We start from the raw sequence: 17,304 nt of genomic DNA on the forward strand, positions 1-17,304 counted from the left end.
CATTCTAATTTAAATAGGAGATAATTAAGTTAAAATGAATAAATAGAAAATGCATCAAAGAAAACAAAGAATAGTAATATCAAGTAGTAATATCAAAATAATTATTGATAATAATTATTGATGATATTGATTATTGATAATCTCTTAATAATATCAAAAGCTAGGATATTATTATGAGGGCAACTCAACTCATAGCAGTTGTGCCTATATTGTTGCTCTTTTTGTTGTAGGCATCTGCTAGAGGAAATTATAATCTTCTTGACTGAATATGTATAACAAGAAGCTGCTAGTCCTAAGGCCAGACAATCTCGAGTCATAACCTATGTTTTTAACAATATATACTACTCAAAATATTTCTAAAAGTTTACATTTCGTAAAAAAAACTTACTAAAGATATTGTCAAACATTCACAGTTTAAATTTGTATAATTTTGAAATTTTTTTTATTTAAAAGAATAACAGTCTAATTAACTAGGCTGTTGAACTGAATGCAGCATTTAAATTTTCAAAGTAATATTTAATAAAATTACTTATAGTTGTCATAACAACTTTTTTTATTTTAAGTTGCGTATTTGATATTGCACACCAATTGGTGAAGTGGAGCTATATATTGTCATTCATATGTATCTATGCGCGAAAGTGCGCTCCGAAATTGAAGTCCTCTCTTCAGACTTCAAAAATTATTACTACTACAGCCAGTGCGCTTTGACATTATAAACTTCTAATGCACTGTTTCTTCAGCTCTCACTTAAGAAATAATACAACCATAAAGACACAAACATGTGAGAGATATCTAAAAACTAGTAAATATTGTGTTTAGGTCAGAAAATACAGTTCAGTGAACATTTTATAGCAGTTCGTAAACATTTGTGGTAGATAGAAAACATTGCTTAACTGCCAACAAAGTTTGCATAGTGGCCAGCAACATTACATAGAAGCCAGCAGAAATCATATGATGGTCATTAAACACGCACAGAGATCAACAAAATGGTGAATGGACATCATTTAGTGGTTAGCTGATGTATAGTGAACTTAGACTTTGAGATGTATGTGGAACACAGGTGTACTTAATAACATATCCAGACTGAGTATGTTAGACAAAATCTTAAACTATTGTACGGCAGCCAAATAATGCAGCTTGATTTTCACTTTTGCATCTTGTTATAATTATCTTGGCGCATAATTTAAGATTTTTTCTACTAAACTACAAGTAATTCTTAATTGAAAAACAATATTTAAACAGCTCAATACAAGGAGTACCACATAGTTTCTTGTGACATCCTCTAAGGAAGAAAAACCAGAAGCGACATGCGTACATGTGACTCACAAATGAATGTGAGTCAAACGTGCATCTTAAATAATGCGCGAAGATAGTTACAACAAGATGCACGTGTCACTCACGTGCATGTGAGTGACACGTGCATCTTGTTGTAACTGCTTGTTGTAACTGTTGTAACTGTAACATTAGCAGCTCTTACCGTTACAGTTCTTACCATTACAGTTTTTACCATTACAGTTCTTACCATTACAGTTCTTACCATTACAGTTCTTACCATTCTTCAACAACCATCTAACAATGCACTGATATGCAAGCAGATATCCATAACTGACTACAAATCTAAAAAGAGAGAAAGAGAGTAAGAGAAAAGGATAAAGTGGGAGAGAGTAAGAGAAGGAGAAAAGGATAAAGTGGGAGAGAGAGAGAGAGAGATGTTTCTACTAATTATTGTGAAATGCTTTAGCACCTTAAAGCTAAATATTTATGTTATATGTTTAGCTGCTCAATAAGCCAAAGCTACATACAGATATTGTGTAACAAAAATTTCTTAATATTGCAGGATCTTAAAACTAAGCCATCACAACACTTGAAGTGTTGCATACATCTAGAGATCAAAATATCTCGCTACGAAATGAACCTATTTATAGCTGCTGACTTTAGAAAAGGGGTTAGCTCACACTGCCAAATATACCAACGCTGACAACCTAAGTTCACGCAATACTAATATAAATACAGTGATGAATTCAACCTGCATTCGACGCTGTTGGTTTTACCTCTGTGTTGTTGATAGAGAAAGCAATGTAGCTGTCTCGCAATTTTCTAGGACATATGGCTGACTACTATGACAACATGATGATTCAGCGTGTGTCCAGTGAAAGGCTTGTGGCAGGTTAATCATATAGTATAAAAATTTATACTCGTTGGCTTTGATTCGAGTTTTCCAACAGTATTGAGAGGTTTTAATCTTGGTTGATAAGCTAAAAAGATCAAACTGATACAACTAGTGTTCAGTGACGGGTGCTTCTTGTCTAACAAGAAGCACCCGTCACTGCTTGTCACTCTTTTTAAATTTGAAAACTTTTACCGTTTCCATTAGCTGTAGTGTTTCCATTACATTAAATATTTTACCATTAGCTAGCGTTTTCAATACATTAAATATTTCAAGTGTAATTTCAAAAATTAAAGGTTTTAATATGCATGTTAGATAACATAGTTTCTACTTTGGGTTATTTGACCTTACTTGACTTTACTGTAATAAGAAAGCATCTTCCACCACACTTAGAAGTTAAGAGAAAAAATGGTTTGTGACAGGATTTGAACTTGTGAATTATAGCTTGTTAGTCCACTTTGACTACCTATCGACCACCTTGCTGCTTTGCAGAATACTTGCACACATAGTTATTACACTTGGCAATTTCTTACAGTACACACTAGATTATCAGGGTACTAGTACATATTGTTGTACAGAAATGTTGATATTTTAAATTTTCATAAAACAAAGAGTTGATCACAGCCTCCTGTAGGACATTCAGATGCCATGAGTATAGCTATGGTGTTTTTCTTCATTTGCAGAAATCCATAAAAATAAATCCATGAAAGAATACCTATTGTGACCAATACGACAAATTTAGTATGACTTTCACTAACAAGACCCTAGAAAAATCTAAAAGGTTTACTGAGCTGATGACAAAAAGTTAATTAAACTATTACAAAATATATTTAACCATGAACTATTACATAATATGTCAAAGTTTCAGAGGGTAATTTTATTACACAGCACAAAGAAACAATGACCTTCTATTTCATAACAGGTCAGTAGTCTCAGAGCACCCATCATCAAACCTTATTGATTGAGATTTTAGAAACAGCTCATGTACTTTGTGTACAATTACAGTAAAACCTCTAATCGAATGCCACCTTTATTTGAATGCCACCTCTATTTGACTGACGATATTAGAGAAGTATTGAAAAATAGAGCTCCACCTTCTATTTGAATGCCGCCTATATTTGAACGCCACTTTGACAATCTTTGATCTATATGAACCCGTAATATCAAGAGATCAGTAGAAAAATGTCCACAAAAATCGTATTAATAATGAATCGTTTACATCAATAACAATTAATTCTCTCATTGTCATGCACCAAAGCTTTCACCTAGTTTTTCGTTAAAACCTTAAAAGGTAAACCATAAAAATAATTAGTAACTGTCTCAAGCTTAAAAGTATAAAAGTTTTTCTCTGCCAAAAAATGTTTGGACGCTAATATCAACTAGTTGTGCAGTGCAGAAAAAAGTTGAGGTCAGAAGACATCGTGGAATATATTGGACAACCAGAAAATGTTCGAGCTGTTGAAAGCAACAATCAGAATGAAGCTATCCGAGCAAACAATCCAAAGATTTTTGTTGTAACTTTTGTTTCCGCATGTAATATACGACATGCATAGTGGAGGGTGAAAACTACGTGATGGGACTATATCATAGCCCCAGATTTAAACAACAATTAGCCTAACAAAATTATGTTTCAATTATATCATAGCCTCAGATATAAAAACCGGTTAGTCTAACAAAATTATGTTTCAACTATACCGTAGCCTCAAATTTTAACAACAGTTAGTCTAACCAAAGTGTGTTTCAACTATACCGTAACCTCAGATTCAAACAACAGGTAGTCAAAAAAATTATCTTTCAACAAATCAGACAAACAATTACAACAAGACTGCTTAAATGAATTTAGCAAATGATTGTTATAACCAACTCAGGACTATACTCTCTACGGTATTTCATATAAACTGTTCAGATGCTGTGAAGTGCAATAGATTTAGAGAAAGTAGCAGGTGAAGCATGCTATGGAAATGTAAAGTACATGACAAGTTACATGTCTATTACTCAAGACAGCGAGTTACAACATGAGGAACTATAACTTTGGTGCTACTGATACACATTTTTTAGAAGGTGTTCCTTGTCAGCAACTAACCTCACATGTACGGCACCAGCGTGTAATAATATGTTACACGTCGAAGCAGCAGTATATAGCTATATTTGAGGAGGTTAATAGGAAGATTATTGTGGTGAGCGGCTTCAGAACAGAAATAGAACTTAAAAGTGACTCTGCATGTTGAAAAGGTGGACTATTGATAATCTCTTTTAAGAACTGTTGCTCTTCTTGTCCTTGTTATAAAAAATGCAATCAGAGCAGCTATAGGTTGAGTTTTAAAAACCCCTTCAGAATAAATACGAAGCAAGTGAGTATGTACCGTAATGAATAGCATAGAAAGGAGAGAAATAGGGCTAGAGGTGTTAGATTAGATCAATTATGACAGGCTGCTATGATGAGACTTGAGATACAGATCAGTTGCCTCTCACTAAAAGTTTGTATCAGTTTGCTAAGTTATTTGAGTGGTTCTATTGTATATTCTATAATTACCTACCTAACTACAACTGCACCAATAAACGAGTACATTAGACTTGTTTAATTGGTGCAGAGACTCCTGCACCATATATATCATCCAATGCACGAACATTTAAATTGTACAAACAGCAAAATATTGCTTAAACTATTGTAAATTACTCAATCCGTTTCAAGATCTTATCATACTCATCTCTTTAATCCTTCAAAATAAGATAAAAACTAGACATAACTTTTTAGTTTAATGGCTTTATAGTAGCCATGATATTATTAGTTTGCATTGACAACTTTCTCGTTTTTCTTATCAACTTCATTTGGTTTAGAGTTCATTATTATTTCTACTGTAGTTCTGGTGAATACTCGAAGGGAGGAACAATTGTGCCGATATATAGTTATTACACCCGATGATCTCTTACGGCTCATCAGACTGTCAGGGTACCAGTAACTATAACGCAACGTCGAAGTGAATTTCACAAAGACCAAAAAAGTGTGTGCCGTATTTATCTGTCCCGCATTAACTTTCCAATGGTAATTATAGAATGTCACCACTTGTCTTGTGCTTACATCTTGTGGAATGGGCTAGCAAGAAAATCTCCTTTCACACAAAATTTTTTTCCAAAATAATTATGAAAATAAGCTATTCTCGGAAGTCATATATCTAACACCTATTCATGTATGTTCTGATTTCATGGATAAAGATTTTGAACAGCCAGTTTATAGATAATCTATTTCAGAAAATGGTGATTCTAATATAATCATATATAGTGTTGCTGTTTCAGGTCGAAATTTTGCAAATATCACAATCCATTTTGTTCATTTCTTTCACTTAATACGTTGATAAAACCTGGTATTAGGTCGAAATTACACCCAAATATTATTTAAACTCCAATCTGCATTGTTATCGGCTGTTAATGTGAAAATGTTTGGTGCTGTCGGTTAACCTCTAAAAAGCGATGAACACAAATCTAAAAAGGATGTTACTACCTTCACTTGACCAAAGCCAGCTCATATCTGTCAATTCATTTGTCAACCCACTATTTCATGGAGTGTAGGCATTTTATGTAGCCATAGCATATGTCTACACTTTGCACGGGCCACTCCCTGGCTGTCTGTAGCCATGGCTTTTGTCAGAGCTTGGCCTTAACACCTCACAAGTGCTGTAGCTTTCAAAACATCTGCAAACCCAAGTACACTTCAAACCTCTAAAGCACTTTTGAGAGTAAATCCTTTAGAGTGCTTATAAGATGCATATACTGTGTGGGAGTTTCAATATTAGACTAAATTGTTGTAGGTTTTACCTTGATGAAGGGAAAACAAGGGTAGACGGTAATATAGTCAGGCAGGGTCTGTTGACAGTAGATCTGTACATGCCTCGTAAAACAACATTAAAAGCCCTAGTATGAGATCTTTATAAATATTCTGATGTTTTTAGGCTATGATAACTAAATAGATTCATTAATAAAATAATTATCATGTCAGTCCCATATCACTGAAATTGGCAGAATATTACTTCAAATGTAAGGATATGTGTAAAAATAAATGAATGCTTATCACATACTCCGTACCACAAAAGATATATTGTTGATATTATGTCATGCGAAGCCTTTTAGAGTCTGTGTAGGGAATCAAAAACAACCTTAATAATACACACCTGCCATACAGACCTGCCATACAGACCGTGTTCAGTCATGCATTCAGCTGTGTATATAAGAGCAGGCTAGCCGTGGGTCATCCTAGCTTGTGACAGTTGGTGCTGGAGGAACTGCTACTCGGATTACTGCGGTGAGATTCACTTATCAGTTTGATATTACATCCAAATGCATGTCACGCTTGTCATAGCAGAGGTCAAGGTCATAGTAGAATATTTTGTTAAGTAGCAGCCTTTGTGTTCGCATAGTAAAGAAAATGCTTGTAGACAATAGAGCAAATATAATAGCATTTATTAATAATACTGTAGTTATATATTTATTGACGGTAAATCAAATATTTAAATCAAACATTGAATTTATTATATCATAATTTTTAAATGATATTTAATAAGTTTGACATTTTCTGCAGAGTACGACAACATTATAACTAAAATAAGAACTTATTAACTTTGGATTGCTGTTTCAAATACTCTCCAATCGATGTATTTGTGAACATTTGGTTTGAAACGATTTTTGGTTTTGAAAAATATATTTGGAGAAATGTTACTGCATTTACTTATCGGTAGCCAATCTTTAGTTTTTGACTATGTACATGCATTCAAAGTAGTGCTGCTAGGTTAAAAAGACAAGATATTTTGCCATATTAATGGCAATGGTTGTTGATTAACGATCACCTACAGCTAATCGCTCATAGTGTGTACACCTTTTCGTTGGTGATGACGTAAAAACAGCAAATCTTTGCAGTCCATCGCACAGCTAAACGCTGATTTGAGCGATAGTGTGAACGGGCCTCTATAGGTTTGACCTCTGTTCTTTATTCTTTGCATATATTTTACTGATAGCCAAATCCTTCTACGCCAGCAATTTACTTTTTAAGATCCCAAAATATTTTATGAAAAAGCACTTTCGCATCTTGACAGATGACAGCTTCTGGCTAGTGGTTGATTAGGAAGTCTTGTCTAAGCTCTTTTCCAGTTGTTTGTGTGACATTTGGTTGACCTTGGTTGACCGCAGTGACTAAGAGTAATAAAGTTAGAACAATTGCAAATAAATAACACCAGGTTATTGCGCCACAATTTAAAACCATCTTGGCCAAAGTCTTAGTCTAACGGCAGGTATTTCAATTGCTCCATTTTGGCAGAGTTAGCTATAAGGCTTATGGCTTCAATCATTAAAGATAGTTTTAAACTTTTGTTATCTTCTGTCACATTTAGTTTTCCCTAGAGCCCTGCGCTGGGAGCTGAGAGTCTGCTAAGTTGAGAGCTTGTTGAATCATAGCCTGTTCATCTACTGATGAAACTCCAGTGTCTGGAGATTCACTCATTTGTTACATCTTTTATGGTTGCTGCTGGGAATTTTAATTTTAATTTTCCCACGTACTATTTCTCCCAGATTTAACATTTTGATAGGATTGTGTAAGCATTGCATGACTCCCTTCTGGCAGATGTTTGACATTTATCATAATAAAAAGTAGTGAATTTCCAGCACACGTATTTAAAAGCATTTTTAATACCAATGAAGCTGACACTAAAATTACATTTCGCTCAGTACATTTTAAAGGTTGACTTGCAACAAAATTCACATTATAGTTATTTGATACCAACATATTCACCATGTCTTACTCTGTTGTGTTGTAAGTGCAAATATGTGGAAATGTGATTACAAGCTTTTAAAAGCTCAAAAATGAACAGTTAATCGCAGCCATAACAAAAAACGCCATAGATTGGAATCCCTTTCCTAAACAGATCAAATGGGACGTAGTTGAACAAGATGGCATCTGTTTGCACATTCATGCAACCTCATTCGTCGAAGTATTTTCACAAATACACTTCACTCATTCAATAAAACCATGTCTATTGTCCTTACGCATTTATTTTATCATAATTGTAAAGCTGCCATTTGAGCACTGATATCTCAAAATCTACCGTAAAATTGGTTTAATTTTTTAACCTTGCCTCGAAGAAGTACATATTATCCTCTGATGAACGTGAGGAGCCTGTTGGTCACCTGCGATAGTCGAAAAATATTGCAGAAACTGTTCGCGCGATTTGGCAGAAAGTATGGGTCACATGATCAGATTACGTCTAGATGATTAGACCAGACTGAAGCGATACTATGAAGTAGTGAGCCTTTAAATTTGGTACAGGCTTTCCAGTAGAACCCGAATTATTTGTCATGATCTAGTGCTACGAGACGTTTCATATCAGCCTTGTATTGGCCTTTAATTTCATGTGATAACATCATGTGTCAAAGCAATAACCAAACTGTTAAGTACGTCAGCCAAATAAAGAGATTCCAAACTAGTGCGTTTGTGTGATGGCGGAGATTAACTGTTCGTTTTTGAGGTTTAAGAGCTTGTAATCACATTTCTACATATTTTGCACCTACAATACAGCAGAGTAAGACATGGTGAACCTTTTGATACCAAATACCTGTAGAGCCTAATGTGAATTTTGTTGCAAGTAAACCTTCAAGGTTTACATAAAATCTAAAATAAATTTTGGCAAACAGTTTCAAAGATTATATTTAATCATGACCATCACAAAAAACATAAATTGAAATTAGATTACCTAGTCTGAAATATGATATAATTTTGAGCAATATTATTGAGAAGGGCGCAAACTTTCTAGTTGAACTCCACAAATTGCAACTTTTTCATTTGTTTGCTACTTTGCGTTGCCAAAGTGCATTATGGGAAATTAGTGAATGATAAGTTTAGTTGAATTAATGCGTAGCCAGATAGTTCTATACTTTAGTTATGTCGCCCAGGGGATAGCCATACAGACCTAGTATGCAATCCATACTGGCTCTACCTTTATACTGATAAACGATATAACCGACCTTTTCTGGTACAAATTATGGGTAATCATACCGATTATAAACTACAAACAAATGTATGTAATCATACAATACACACTTGCATACTATCATTTTATACACAGGTGTATAGTAGCACTCTATACACATACGGTAAAACCTCTAATATAACGCCACCTCTAATTGAACACCACTTTTATTCGACTGCCACTTTGACAGTCTTTGATCTGTACAAACCCATAATATCAATTGATCAGTAAAAAGGTTTCCACAAAATCATATTAGTAATGAATCGTTTACATTAATAATAATCAATTCTGCCGATGTCAAACTTTTCGCTTCTTTTCGCTAAAACTGTGAAAAGGAATTAATCGATAACACTATAGAATTAATTAATAACCGCCACAGGCTAATAGTAGTTCCTTGTTTAATGTAGTCTTGATACTTCAAAGTACATGTATATAAAAACCGGTTTAAATTTACGATGGTATATGAACGACTAGTTTTAGGGTTAAGGCTGTGTTTAGCGAGCAAAACTTTTACGCATTGCATTTGAGCTAAATGCAATGCGTAAAAGTATTGCTTTGCCAAAAAATTGTATGAACGCTAATATTGACTAGTTTAGCAGTGCAGAAAAAAGGTTGAAATCGGAAGACATTGTGGAAGGTGTAGAACAACCAGAAGTTGTTCGTTCCATCGAAAGCAACAATCAGAACGCAGCTATCCGAGCAAACGATGCAAATATTTTCGTTTAGAAACGTTAATTTTTGTTTTTGCATGTAACATAAGTATGGTTCATTTATGTCACTTGTTCATGAATATATTTATTTGTAGTATTTAAGAGATTATCATTATATAACTTATAAATTTGCAGATTCATAACATATTATTTATTAGCATCCTTGTGGCTATCTTAACACGGCTTGCAATGGATTAATGCTCACAACTTCACTTCTATTCCACATAAAAACTAGTTTTGGCTGCAAACTGTAGCAAACATATTAATAAGTGCAATGAACTTTTATTTAACATTGTTGAATAAATATATAAAACATGTATATGTTTTCAAATGTAGAATGAAATAAAAGTTGAAAGCTCCAACAAATTCCAAAGTAGTACACCGGCTATAAAATCATTGCAGGACAATCGCAAGCAATAGATAGCAACTGGTAGGGCTATTTCTCAGTTTCTCAATGCATACTTGTAAGAGATAATTACAAGTTGGAGCTATGTTAGCAGATTTATTGCATCTGAAAAGTTTAATATCGCTCCACCAAAAAGAGAGGGCAAATTATAGATGACATTAGCTTCGCTCGTAAAAGGGCTAAATTTATCCTCCCAAAACTTTGACGCGCCATTTGAAAAATATAGCGCCAGCCTCTATTTGAACACCGCCTATAATTGACCGCCACTATAGAAGAAAGGTAGAAAAATAGAGGGTCATGGCGTTCAATTAGATGTTTTACGGTATATACTCTATTATCCAAAACACACTTGTACACTGTCCTTCTTTGCACAGATGTACTATACCGTTCTATGCTCATATGTACATTACAATCCAACACACACACTATTATTTTATACACAGGTACATTGTCATATCATACACATATGTAGATTATCATTCCATAGCCACCAGTACCGTATTTTTCTATACACACATATTTAAGACCTACAAAGCGGTGTTTCTGTCCAATCACTCAGTAAATGCTTGGCCTGCCTGCAGTATTATGATAGAGCTGCTCATATTGCCATGATCACAGCATTGTCACAGTAATGCCAATGTTGTGACACGCTACCCCTGCTGAACGGACCTTTTAGTTTTTAACACAATAGTGACAGTGAAACGAGTCCTGCAGCGTGCAACTCGCTCATGAATCATACCTCATACTTTCTATTGTACATGTATTTCAACTATGGCTTAGTGTCTGCCAGCTACCTTTCTAGCTATCATATTTTTATGCCTACTTTGCTTGTCTATAATATAGAAGGATATCATATAGGTGAGCTGATTCTTATTTTCTTTAAATATGTAATTCTAAATAAATAGGGCTGAATAAACAAGGCTATCATGTACCAAGCAGTCATCAATATATCTGTACACATATGATACGGCTTGTGCGTAACTTGAAGTACACAGGCTCATGATATGTCTACAGTTTGTATACATATCAGTATTGGTTACAATTAAGAGTGTATAATAAGAAGTACACAGGCTCATGATATGTCTACAGCTAGTATACATATCAGTATTGGTTACAGTTAAAAGTGTATAATTAGAAGTGCGCATGCTCATGATATGTCTACAGCTTGTAAACATATCAGTATTGGCTACAATTAAGAGTGTATAATAAGAAGTACACAGGCTCATGATATGTCTACAGCTTGTATACATATCAGTATTGGTTACAATTAAGAGTGTATAATAAGAAGTACACAGGCTCATGATATGTCTACAGCTTGTATACATATCAGTATTGGTTACAATTAAGAGTGTATAATAAGAAGTACACAGGCTCATGATATGTCTACAGCTAGTATAAATATCAGTATTGGCTACGATTAAAAGTGTATAATTAGAAGTACACAGGTTCATGATATGTCTACAGCTTGTAAACATATCAGTATTGGCTACAATTAAGAGTGTATAATAAGAAGTACACAGGCTCATGATATGTCTACAGCTTGTAAACATATCAGTATTGGCTACAATTAAGAGTGTATAATAAGAAGTACACAGGCTCATGATATGTCTACAGCTTGTAAACATATCAGTATTGGCTACAATTAAGAGTGTATAATAAGAAGTACACAGGCTCATGATATGTCTACAGCTTGTAAACATATCAGTATTGGCTACAATTAAGAGTGTATAATAAGAAGTACACAGGCTCATGATATGTCTACAGCTTGTATACATATCAGTATTGGTTACAATTAAGAGTGTATAATAAGAAGTACACAGGCTCATGATATGTCTACAGCTAGTATAAATATCAGTATTGGCTACGATTAAAAGTGTATAATTAGAAGTACACAGGTTCATGATATCTGACCATCAAGGAGTTTTGAAACATGATGCAGGTTACATAAATTTATCCTCAAGACTAGTTCACTTACCGCCTCAATCAAATGTCATGGAACTTGTGTGTTACTCCGATCATCTACTAATCCTTCTAGGAACATGCAACCCCATAAATACATTTAATAATACTAATAATACACATGATAATAACCCCATAATAACCCCATAATACACATGCTCTACATCCATTTAGTGATTATTTCTGTTTATACACACTTTTAGCGGCACATTTTAAGGATGTTTAACATTGTAAAAATTAGAAACACGATATTTCAATCTTTCTTTTCTACATTCTAGTCTTTGCATTTTTCTCTGATAGCCTATGACGGTCTATGACATTAACATCGGTTGTCAGCTGTTACAAATCTACGCACTTGTGGAGGACAAACTGCTCTATAAGCTCTACTGCAACCTGTTTTACATAGCGACATCAGTTACAACGTTAAATGTAAAACAATAATGTTTATTTTTAAAAATGTAAACTTGTTTTAAACAATAAACAATGATATTCACTAAACTAATTGTGTTTTTAGCGCTATTGTAAAAGCCAGCTCAGAGATTGGGCTTTAAGGTTAGAGAAATGACATGATTGGCCCTTTTTTATGAGAGCCTTGGCCTTAACTATATGAATATAGCGGCGTGTACACTTTGACTCTTAGCAGATTCATAGCATAGCGATCATAGTTAATGACTCGACTAAGAATGGCGAATCATTAAGGATTATGTGCATTCTTTGGTGTAAAAAAACCTGAAAATATTTTTATTCCGCCATGAATCTAACAAAGCGTGATGAATCACCAGCGGCAAAAAATAATTTGCAAAATAATCTTTGTTGTTGCCATGGAGACTGCTATTTGTAAATTTAGCTGTGGATTTTGACATCTGAGGTGAAGAAGTTAGGAAGTTCTACTTTCTAGTTTCGGTCTAATTTTTAACTTTGCTCATTAATTTTAGTCAAAACGTCATTAATAAAGTGATTAATAGAGTAATTCAAAATAGTGCGAATCTCTGATCATCCCGGGTTAGAAGACTTTGACAACTCTTGGAGTGAGCAACCAACCATTCAACTCTGCGCTGGTGCAAATCTAGTGAGTCACTCCATGATAAACAAAATTGGTAGATGCCGCTGCTCCTCTTCATGAAGCACTTCTGCTGCTGCCGATGTGCCATTGTCATTCATAATCACAATCAGCAGACCTGAATCCCCAGTACAACGCTGTTTTCTATTTCAATAGAAAACAAGCCAAGTGTGACAACTCCCGATATTCAACTTACACAATCGTGGTAGCAGTGTCTTAAGGGATGGCTCTGAGCTTAACTAGTTTGTCAATCAAAGAAGTGCTAGTGTGCACTCCACCTGCGGTATAAGTCAGCCGGCACTTTACCTTTCCTAAAGCTCTAGCATTGTTAGCAGTGCTAACAGTATCCATACTAAATTACATGTCTATGTGAGTTAGCATGTCTAAGATAGCATTCCACTACATAATCTATTGCTCCAGCAAATTTGGAACATACTTCATTGTTTTAGTAAATTGCTGCAAAAGTTTTTTAGTCTTCGGCCTTAAAAAAACTTATAATTTTATCAAACCTAAGTTTATTTATTTAAGTTAATTGTGTTATTGATAAAAAACCAAACTTGCTGTTAATCCTCGAGTACAACACTTGTGCATCATTGTAGGAGTTATCAGGTTCCGTATTAATATGCCGTGGTATTCTTTGAGCGGATGTTGTAAATTTAATCAAAGTTTATAATGAACAAATATCATAAAATAGACGATTTGGATTTGCTATTATTAAAGAGATATTGGTAAAAACAGCTGTTGGATTGTACAAGATCCTTTCAAAGCTCTCCTAATGTGATAAGTTGTAACCAGTATTTTTTGCATCCGCATGCCTAAAGTATAAATTAGTAATGAATCACTTTTATTCTCATATTTACATCCCAACTCTTATCTCCTTTCAATAACTGCAAGAACAACAATAAGGAAATAACATAATTAAAACAAAAAATTCTACAAATTCTCTCATGTGTTGCATAATACTTATTGATGTTCTTATTAAACGATAAATGTTTGTCTGGCAACTTTGTTATTGATTATTTATTCTTGTTTATTGATTTGGTTAATCATAATCCTGTTTATTGATTTGGGGAACCGAATTCCTTTAACCCGTAGCTTAAAGACAAACTTACATACAATTTTAGTTGATTTTATTTGGAACTGTCAGTCTTTTTCATGATTTGTAATTATTTTTAATGTTTGAGGTAGTCTGACTGCCAGGATGTTTCAAGATTAAAATCGACAAAACTTGATCATGGTTAAAACCCTCAAGCGAAAGTCTGATTATGACGTCTATAGTCGCCAAGAAACTGACATAATGGAAATGTGTAACACTTCAACAGCAATGTTGAACGCAATAGTCGATATCAACTATTGCAACGATAAGAACTTATAATGTCATTTCACACGTTTTCTTCTGAGCTTTTTAATCGTGATCTCGTTTTATCAATTTTAATCTAAAAACGTTCTGGCAATCAGATCACTTCAAACATCAAAAAAAATTGTAAATAAAAAAAAAAGTTGATACTTACTGAGAAATCTACAAAAATTACTTGTGTAAGTCCATCTTTAAGGTTATAGATGTATGAAGCTTTTAATCTGCAACTCGCTGCAATTTACAGTGAGTTATAGCACACACGCTTTTAACATTCTTATAATGATAAATTCTCAACTTTATAGTTACTGATATGGCGGCAGCCCTGTACACCTTGAGCGATCATCTTGTGCAATAACCATCTTCACAATTATTCTGCAGTGCAGCAAGGTTTTCGAGTGGTGCAGAATATCTGAGTTCGATCACTGTCAGACGCATTATTTTTCCTAACCTCCAAGCTTGGCTTCGGCAGAGTGATGAACAAACAACAAGCTCTTATAATAGTAATGGTAATAATAATAATAATAGCTATTATTATCATTTATTAATGCTTCAATCTGAGACTTTTGCTTGGCAAAAAAATACCATCACATGAATTTAATTTTATGATGGCAACATTGGACAGACAACTCTCAATATGATGCATAATTTTAATCTTTAGTTACAAATAATAATGAAAGATACAGGCAATATACTGTACTACTACACAATGCATTGAAAGTTGGTCTCGAACAGGTGAAGGCAACCATGTCCACGTCAGATTTACTGTTATGCTTATTGAAGTATCATCAGTGTGTTAATTATCACAGATAACCGATAACTCCTGTTGTTAATAGAGCTTTGCACTTTTATATTTTTTTCAAAACCAAAGCAACCCGTTTCACTGATGACAATCAGCATATAATAAAAGAAGTTAGGCGCATGAAATAAACCAATCAAGAGTAAACACTTTAGTTTTTAATAGAATTAAAGAGCTAAAATTTAACTTGTAACACTATATATTCATGTAGTATATAGCAGTATACTACATGTATATATAGTGTTTCAAGTTAAATTAACTTGAAACACTATAGGCTATACAGTTTCAGTTTACAATTTCAACCTTCACATATTCATCACAAGTGAGAGTATCTCCTCTTATGCATAAATTACTGGTTCTGTTAAGACCCGTTGTATTCGTTTAAAAACTAATCTCAATAAAATCATCTAGCGCCGGAAATGAATAAAATGGGATCACCAGGATTATTGGCTCATCAGGACACCAGGACTATCGGCTCATCAGGAGTCACTTCTTTTACCTAATGAGTGATGCATTAGTTTTTCTCCACCGATATAGACCAACATGTTTGTTTGCAAATAATGTGTTGTACAGCTCTGAAGGATGGTTCACACTATATCACCGTATCTCGACGTCGATGCCACAATACTTCGGTGATCGTCGATGATATCAATGTTCACACTATCACACACCCATCAGTGTTGCAACAGCAAATACGCTGTGACGTAGTTTTCTCATTTTCCTTTTTAATTTTTCGGGAAGAAACATTTTTGTTTTTATGTGCTCAAATCAAATACTAGTCTAGCAGCGACTATCATAAACAGAAATAAATAAATCACGCTATCAGCACCCGCGAACCAACATTGCCGAAATGGTTCACATTGTACAGGCGGTCGTCGATGCTCGATGAAATATCGAGAAAGTTTGACAGCTGCAAACTTTCCCGACGTGTCCGCGATGCTTCGTCGATGCCATCAGTTTACGGTTCGCATAATCGACGATGAACGCTGAAAGAAAAATGTCAACATACGACGATATAGTGTAAACCAGCCTTTAACGATGTTGGCATCAGTTGGTCATGAAGTCATGAGTTTAAAGGCGTGTTACATAATCTTTAGGGAATTGTGAAGGTAGAATTAGTTATAAATTATTTATAAATTAATTAAGATTTTCAGCCTTATAAAATATTGCAGTTGCCAAACCGTGCAATGATATATAGCTGACATCTTAAACCGCTCTCACTAAATGTTGGTACCATTCTGAGCACGCTTCAGTCTAGCACCTATTACACCCATTTGTCACATTAGCTTGGCACTGGTGTTACATTACTACACTTTCGTGTCACATTAGCTTGGCACTGGTGTTACATTACTACACTCTGGTGTCACAATAGCTAGACAGTAATGTTACATTACTACAATCTGGTGTCACAATAGCTAGACAGTGATGTTACATTACTACACTCTGGTGTCACAATAGCTAGACAGTAATGTTACATTACTACAATCTGGTGTCACAATAGCTAGGTAGTGGTGTTACATTAATACACTCTGGTGTCACAATAGCTAGACAGTAATGTTACATTACTACAATCTGGTGTCACAATAGCTAGACAGTGATGTTACATTACTACACTCTGGTGTCACAATAGCTAGGCAGTAGTGTTACATTACTACAATCTGGTGTCACAATAGCTTGGCACTGGTGTTACATTACTACACTCTGGTGTCACAATTATAGCTAGGCAGTAGTGTTACATTACTACAATCTGGTGTCACAATAGCTTGGCACTAGTGTTACATTACTACACTCTGGTGTCACAATAGCTAGGTAGTGGTGTTATATTACTACACTCTGGTG

General features: G+C 34.4%; 1 protein-coding gene across 1 annotated transcript in view; it reads left to right on the forward strand.

The window, feature by feature from the left end:
- Positions 1 to 6,430: 6,430 nt before the first annotated feature.
- The window catches only part of LOC137394060 (uncharacterized), a 45,161-nt gene continuing 34,287 nt past the window's right edge, over positions 6,431 to 17,304 (forward strand). Inside the window, exon 1 of the mRNA XM_068080779.1 lies at positions 6,431 to 6,464. The gene's annotated coding sequence lies outside the window, so the exon portion shown is untranslated. The remainder of the gene's footprint in view (positions 6,465 to 17,304) is intronic.

Source organism: Watersipora subatra, chromosome 4, assembly GCF_963576615.1.
Source record: "Watersipora subatra chromosome 4, tzWatSuba1.1, whole genome shotgun sequence".
NCBI classification, from domain to species: Eukaryota; Metazoa; Bryozoa; class Gymnolaemata; order Cheilostomatida; family Watersiporidae; genus Watersipora; species Watersipora subatra.